Below are 8336 nucleotides of genomic sequence, written 5' to 3'. Positions count from 1 at the left end.
TTTAAAGAAACTGCCAAACTGTTTTTCAGAATAGCTGTGTCTTTTACCTTTCCACCAACAGTGTATGAGAGATCCAATTTCTCTGCATCATCTCCAGCACTTGGTGCCTTCACAATTTTTTAGTTCAGCCATTTTGATAGCTGTGTAGTGATATCTCACTGTGGTTTTAATTTGCAGTTCCGTAATGATTAATAATACTGGACGTCTTTTCATGTGTTTATTTTCCATTTGCATATCATCTTCAGTAGAATGTCTCTTCATGTTTTTTGTTTGTTTTCTAATTGAACTGTTCGCTTTTTACTGTTGACTTTTGAGAAATTTTTATATATTATGGATACAAATCTTTTGTCAGTTATGTGGTTTGCAAATATTTCCTCTCAGTTTGTAGCTTTCCTTCTCAGCCTCTTAACATGGTCCTTCATAGAACAGTAGGTTTTAATTATAATGAAGTCCAACTTACCAATTTTTTTTCCTTTTATGGATCATGCTTTTGGTGTTGTCTAAGAACTTTTTGGTTAGCCCTAGGTCCCAAAGATTTTCTTCTACGTTTTGTTCTAAAGTTTTATAGTTTTACATTTATCATTTGAGTCTGTGACCAATTTGAGTTAAATATTTTTTCTTTTTTATATAAATATATGTTTTATAAAAACATAGTTGGTTGTACATATCTGTAGGGCACAGAATTAACTATTAATACCTGTATGCACTATGTTTTCACCTTTGTCAAAACTCAGTTGGCAATTCTTATGTGGGCTGTTTCTGTGTGCTCTATTCTGTTCCATTGATTTATGTATCTATCCCTCCATCAATATCACACATTCATTACTTAGAGCTATATAACTGGTCTTGAAATGGACAATGGAAAGATAACAGGAGAACCATAGTAATAGGATTCCAACTATTTTAATCTTCTTTTTCAAAATTGTTAGTTTCCATATAAATATTTAAGAAGGCTTGTCTATATTTACAAAGTTTCTTCCTGAAATTTTGGTAGGAATTATTTTAAGCCTGTATCTCAAATTGGGAAGAATCAAATACATACTATGTTGAATTTTCCAATCCATGATCACAGTATATGTCCCCATTTATTTAAATCATCTTTGATTTCTATCATCAGCGTTTTAGATTTTATTACACAAGTCTTGTACAGGTTTTTTCAGATTTACATCTAAGAATGTCTCTTTCTTTTTTTGAGTGTGTGTACATAGTATTGTATTTTTAATTTCCATGTCCATAGGTTCATCGATAGTGTATGGAAACACAATTGATTTTGTATATTAATCTTGTATTCTGAGATCTGGCTTAATTCACTTATTAGTTTAAGAAAGGTTTTATTTTTTTTTCAGGTTTATTGGAATTTTCTACGCAGATACTCATGTCATCTGCAGGTAAAAGATGTTTTATTTCTTCCTTTCTAATCTGTATAATATTTCCTAATTTTTATAATCTGCATAACAACTTCCTTTTCTTGCTTTTCTGCACTGGCTAGTACTTTATGCACTATGTTGACTAAAAGCAGTAAGAGTGAATATTCTTGCTATTTTTCTAATCTTGGAAAAAAAGTATTCAGTCTTTATACTGCATCAAGAATGATGTCAGCTTTTGGATTTTTGTAGATTGTCCTTATCCAGTTTAGAAAGTTCTGCACTATTCTTACTTTGCTGAGCATTTTTATCATAAATGAGTGCTGATTTTTTTCAAGTGTTTTTTATATGTCAATTAATATGACCATGTGATTTTTTTAGCTTATTATCATGGTGAATTGCATTAATTAATTTTCAAATATCAAATCAGACAGTCATGATGCATAATTTTTTTTCTATTGAAACATAATTGATTGTACATATCTGTGGGATGCAGCATTGACTATCAATACCTGTGTGCAATATGTGGTGCTCAAATCAAGATAATTATTACATTCAACACTACACTATGTAATCATTTTTCATGGCTCTTCACCAGTTTCTTGATAATCACTCTCCCCCTTTCCCACCTCTGCTGACCTCAGTTCTGTTTCCTTTTGAAAGTTCAACAAATTATTGTGATTGTTGTATCTTTCTTTCTTTTTTTATTTCTTTGTTTATTTTTTTAGCTCCCACTTATGAGTGAGGACATGCAACATTTTTCTTTTTGTGCCTGGTCTATTTCACGTAACATGATTTTCTCTAAGTTCATCCATGTTGCTGTGAATGGCAGAATTTCATTCTTTTTGTGGCAGAGTAGTATTCCATTGTGTATATATACCACATTTTTCTTACCCAATCATCTGTCAATGGACATTTAGGTTGGTTCCAACTCGTGGCTATTGTAATTAGAGCTGCAATAAACATGGGAGTGAAGGTATCCCTTTGACATGATGATTTCCATTCCTCTGGGTATATACCCAGTAGTATGGTTGCTGGATCATATGGCATTTCTATCTGTAGTTGTTTGAGGAAGGTCCATACTATTTTTCATAATGGCTGTACTAATTTACAGTTCCACCAACAGTGTTGAAGTGTTCCCCTTTCTCTGCATCCTAGCCAGTATTTGTTTTTCTCTGTCTTTTTGATAATAGCCCATCTAACTGGAATGAGATGATATCACAATGTAGTTTTGACTTGCATTTACCTAATGCTTAGTGATATTGGGCATTTTTTCATGTGTCTGTTGGCCATTTGTACATCTTCCTTTAAGAAATGCCTCTTTAGTTCCTTTGCCCATTTTTTTTAATTGGGTTACTTGTTTTTTACTGGTAAGCTGTTTGAGTTCCTTTTATATTCTGGATATTAATTCTTCATTGGATGCATAGTTTGCAAATATTTTCCCACATTATGTAGGTTATCTTTTTGCTCTGGTAACTGTTTCTTTTGCTGTGCAGAAGCTTTTTAGTTTGATATAATCCCATTTGTTTATTTTTTTTTCTTTTTTTATGTGTGCTTTTGAGGTCTTATTCATAAAGACTTTACTTCCTGAAGTGTTTCCCCTATGTTTTCTTTTAGTAGTTTAATAGTTCAGGTCCTACATTTAAGTCTTTTATCCATTTTGAGTTGATTTTGGTAAATGGTGAGAGGTGCAGATATAGTTTCATTCCTCTACATATGAATGTTCAATCTTCCCAGCACAACTTATTGAAGAGGCAGTCCTTTACCCAGTGTATGCTGCTGTTGTTCTTGTCAAAGATAGTCAGCTGTATGTATGTGAATTGATTTCTGGGTTCTCTATTATCTTCCATTGGTCCAAGTGTCTGTTTTTATACCACTACGATGCTGTTTTGGTTACCATAGCTTTATAGTACATTTTGAAGTCAAGAAGTGTGATGCCTCCAACTTCGTTCATTTTGTTCGAAGTTGCTTTAGATATATGCGGTCTTTTTGGATTCTATATGAATTTTAAGATTTTTTTTTCAATTTCTGTGAGCAATCTCACTGGTATTTTGATAGAGATTGCATTGAATGTGTAGATTGCTTTGGATAATAGGGATATTCTAATGATGTTAATTCTTCCAACCTGTGAACATGAGATATCTCTCTATTTATTTGTGTCCTCTTTAAGTTTTTTCACCAAAATTTTATAGATTTATTGTAGAGGTCTTTCTCCTGCTTGGCTAAATTTATTACTAGGTATTTTAGTTTTCTGGTAGCTATTATGAATGGGATTACTTTCTTGATGATTTCTTTGGCTATTGCATTATTGGCAGATAGGAAGGCCATTGATTTTTGTGTGTTGATTTTGCATCCTGCCAGTATACTGAATCCATTTATTAGTCTGGTAATTTTTTGTAGGAGTCTTTAGGGTTTTCTATGTATAAGATCATGTCAACTGCAAAGAATAGTTTGACTTCCAGTTTTCTGATTTGGATGCCCTTTATTGTTTTTTATTGCCTTATTGTGCTGGCTAGAACTTCTAGTAGTATGTTGAATAAGAGTAAGGAAAGTGGGCATCTTTGTCTTTTTCCAGATCTTAGAGGAAAATCCTCCTTTTTTTGTCCATTATGTATGATAGTATATGTTGATTTGTTGAATAGGCTTTTATTGTGTTGAGGTACATTTCTTCTATACTTAATTTGTTGAGTGTTTTTATCATGGAGTGATGTTGGATCTTATCAAATGCTTTTTCTTTGCCTATTGAAATGATCATATGTTTTTTTTTTTCTTCAGTCTTTTGATGTGATGTGTCATGTTTAGAGATTTGCATATGTTCAACTATCCTCGTATCCCTGATCCCTGGGATGAATCCCACTTGATCACGGTGAATGATCTTCTTAATGTGTTGTTGGACTCTGTTTGCTAGTATCTTGTTGTGGATCTTCACATCTGTGTTCATTAGGGATATTAGTTTGTAGTTTTCTCTTTTTGTTGTGTCTTTTTCTGGGTTTGATATGAGGGTAATGCTGACCTCATAGAACGAGTTTGGAAGTATTTCCTCCTTTTCAGTATTTTTGGAAGAGTTTGAAAAAACATGCTATTAGTTCTTCTTTAAATGTTTGGTAGAATTTGTCAGTGAAGTTATCATGTCCTGGGGCTTTATTTGTTAGAAGACTTTTTATTATGGTTTCAATCTCATTACTTGTTGTTGGTCTGTTTAGGTTTTCTAGTTCTTCATGATTCAACTTTTATAAGTTGTATGCATCCAGGAATTTATACATTTCTTCTAGGTTTTTCGGTTTGTTCACATATAGTTGCTCACAGTAGTCTCTTACGATCCTTCGAATTTCTGTGGTATCAGTTGTAATGTCTCCTCTTTCATTTCTGATTTTATTTATTTGAGTCTTCTCTCTTTTTTTTCTGTGAGTCTGGTTAAAGGTTTATCAATTTTGTTTATCTTTCAAAAAATCAATTCTTTGTTTTATTGATCTTTTGGATTCTTTTTAATCTCTAATTCATTTATTTCTGCCCTAATCTTTGTTATTCATCTCCTTCTACTGATTTTGCGTTTGGCTTGTTCTTATTTTTTCAGCTCCTAGAGATTTATCTGTTATGAATTTCTAGATTGCTTTTCTTCAGGTCAGAGAACATACTCTGTATGATATCAATTATTTAAATTCATTGAGGTTTTTTTATGTCCCAGGATGTTCATATTCTGCTGTTGTTGGTTGGAATGTTCTATAAATATCAATTTTATCCTGTGGTTTGATGATATTTTTGAGTTCTTCTACACCGTTGCTGATGTTCAGTCTAGTTGTTCCATTGATTGCTTAAAGAGGGATGTTGAAGATTATAGATATTAATCTAGCCAATTCTGCATTCTTTGGATTATTGTTTGCATGACATATCTTTTCTTATCATTAAATCTTTTCCTACCTATATCATTACAGATATAACGATGAGTGAGTTTATCATAAATAGCATATAAAAAGGTCATTTTTAAATCCTCTCTGTCAATCTCCATCTTCTAATTGGTGCATTTAAACCATTTACATTGAATGGAATTATTGACATGTTACAGCTTAAGTCTACCATTTTATTTTTTGTTTCATGTTTATTCTTTCTGTTTTTTGTTTCTCTGTGTTATTCTTCCTGCTTTCTTATGGGTAACAAGAGCATTTTAGATTCTATTTTGACTTACCTATTGTGTTTTATAGTGTATCTCTTTGTATAGTTTTCTTAGTGGTTGCTTCAAATATTATATTCTATATTCAGAACTTATCACAATCTACTTGTGTCATCATTTTATCAGTTTGAGTAAAGTGTAGAAACCTTACCTCCTTTTATGTCCCCTTGCTCTCTCCTATTTAGAGCCACATCAGACTGTAGTATGTTTGCCTCAACCATGCAGCGTAATTTAGAAAACTGAAGAAGAGAAGAAACATTTACTGTATTTCCTCATATTTTGGCTTACTGAGTTTTCCTTTCTAATGTTCCAAGGTTTCGTATTTTATCATTTTCTTCTTGATGAGAGAATTTTCTTTGCCATTCCTTTAGGGTTAGATCTGCTGGTGATAAATTTTCTTGTTTTCTTTCATTTAAGAATATCTTGATACTTCCTTCATTCCTGGGGGTGATAGTCACTGGATATAGAATTTGCTTTTGACATTTTTTTTAAATTTTACCTTTTGAATAATATTGTGTCATTTCCTCCTGACCACCATGGTTTCTGATGAGTGATTTCCAATTAAAACCTGAGCATTTTGAGAATTATGTTATGAGACTTTGTATCTTATTTAATTTTTTGATATATCTGGCCTCCTATTACAGCACTATGAGGGGAGAGGGGGAACTGCTACCTCATTTCTACTCCATGAGGATGAGATTCCAAATTTTCCATTCAACATTCATTGACAACCAGGTGTTGGTCACTGGTGAAAGTTTTGGGTCCTCACTAGGCTTCCATTGATACTATCTTGGCTAGGACGGGTGGGAGGAGGGGGACCTTTTGCTACTGTTTAATAAGGGCGAAAGTCTAGACTCCCCACCTGTTCTCCACTGAAACCATGCTAGAAGGAGAATATTTTTATTATTTGGTGCAATGAAAGTCCTAGCTCTCTAACTGGCCTTTGCTATCACCACCCTAGTAGAGGGGTTAGGGTACCTCGGTACAGAATGATGATGATATTGAAAGTCTCAGCTCCCCACTCTGCCTTTGCTGGTGTGGTTGGGAGTAAAACCACAGGTTTTTATGTGTTGTTTGGCTGGAATATAGCAGTAGTTTTCTTAAAGTTTTGTGTATTTATAGGCTGCCTCTTTCCTGATCTTCTGCCTGAAGAAGGTAAGCTTTTATTTTTTATTTTTTTCATTTGTTTGTTTGTTTGTCTATTTTGGTTAATGTCCATTGCCATTTCTAGGTTGTTAACTTTTTTGAGGTACATGAGGCAAAAAGAAAACCTAGGAAACTCACCACCATGTCATTCCTTGTGACCCAATGTCTCTAGATGATCTACTTTATTTTTTTAACTTTTCAGAATCTTCTTACATTTGTTTAATTTTAATTTTCAGGGTTTTTAGCTGTACTTAGTCAGAGGAATAGGGAAATGTATGTCTACTATATCTTCTGGAAGCTAAAGTGCCCTACATATACGTTAAACTGAGCTACCCTATACCATTAAGCTTGCATTTTTCCTGCCATGGGGGTGAAGCACTTTAGTCATTTAGTACTCTATGGTCTACATTAGAAACTGCTAGGTAAGGGAAGAAAGAGCTGGATTTACTGTGCCATTTGAGAACAGAAACTAAGGACTGAATCCTTGACATTGCATGGGTGAAATGAAACAACTGCATCATTATTAAGAAAAACTGTAATGTGGACTTTCCCCCCATTATTAACCTTTGAGTGTCTAATCATTATTTTAAAAAATCATAATATTGAACTCAATTATGGCACAAAAATAATAAAAATGTGCTAATAATATTTTTAAATAATTTTATTTTTATCTATTGTCACATTTCTCACTGGGGCTATGACAACCATTTCCATTTTCTTCAAGCTGTCTTCGCTCATCCCCCTCTCCAAAATGATGATCTTATAACTTCACCAAGTAAGTAGAGGTTGTCAAATGGCAATACACTAACTTCCTTGTTTATGTTCTCAGCAATTTTGTACCTTCACTCCTCTCTTGTCTTTCTAATGACTCTAAGGCAAAGCAGAGTTAGTGCCTATACTCTAGGCAAACTTATCAGTTTGAATCCTACCCATGTCATTTACCTTTTGTGTGATGTTAGGCAAATATTTAACAGGTCTAGAGTTTAGTTTCCTAATCTGAAAAATGAAGATAATAATTGCACTCAGCTGTAACAGCCATAGGTGCGAGCATCCCTGGAAATCATGGCGTGGGTCTCCCTTCAAGTAAAAATAAATTGTTCATTTGGAAGGAGTACATTTTGCTGACAGCCTCCAGCTATTATTGCCTTCAGGATCTGCCTCAGATTTTTAGATGAGGCCACATTCTTTGTGAACAGCCTCCAGCCAATGACCAAGTATGGTGAAGTTTTGGGAATTGGACATTTCTAACCAACATGAGACTTTAATAGGCAATCTGAACTGGAACTCCCCATTAGGTTGGCCACAATACGGTCAGGTCTACATCTTATCTGAGGTTCTCCTTACCCAGTTCTGCTTCTTCCACCTTTTTGCAGTTCCTTTCACAGGTCTCATATTTGTATTACAATCAGCAGTATACTCTTAAAGCTTTCCCTACACAGTTCTACCTTTTCCCCTTTATTTCACAGGCCTTATCTCTCAATAAACCTTTTGCACTCTCAACTCCATCACTGTGTCTGCTTGCCAAAAGACTCAACTGACACACTACCTCATAAGGATGCCATGACAATAAAATGAGACAATATGCAAAAACATGAAATAATGTCTAATAAACAAATAGCACAATGTTTAACATATAGTAAGTAGCAAATAAAAGTGCT

This window comes from Cynocephalus volans, chromosome X, assembly GCF_027409185.1.
Source record: "Cynocephalus volans isolate mCynVol1 chromosome X, mCynVol1.pri, whole genome shotgun sequence".
Classification (NCBI taxonomy): domain Eukaryota; kingdom Metazoa; phylum Chordata; class Mammalia; order Dermoptera; family Cynocephalidae; genus Cynocephalus; species Cynocephalus volans.
The sequence above is the reverse complement of the archived record's forward strand: the minus strand, read 5'-3'. Positions refer to the sequence as shown.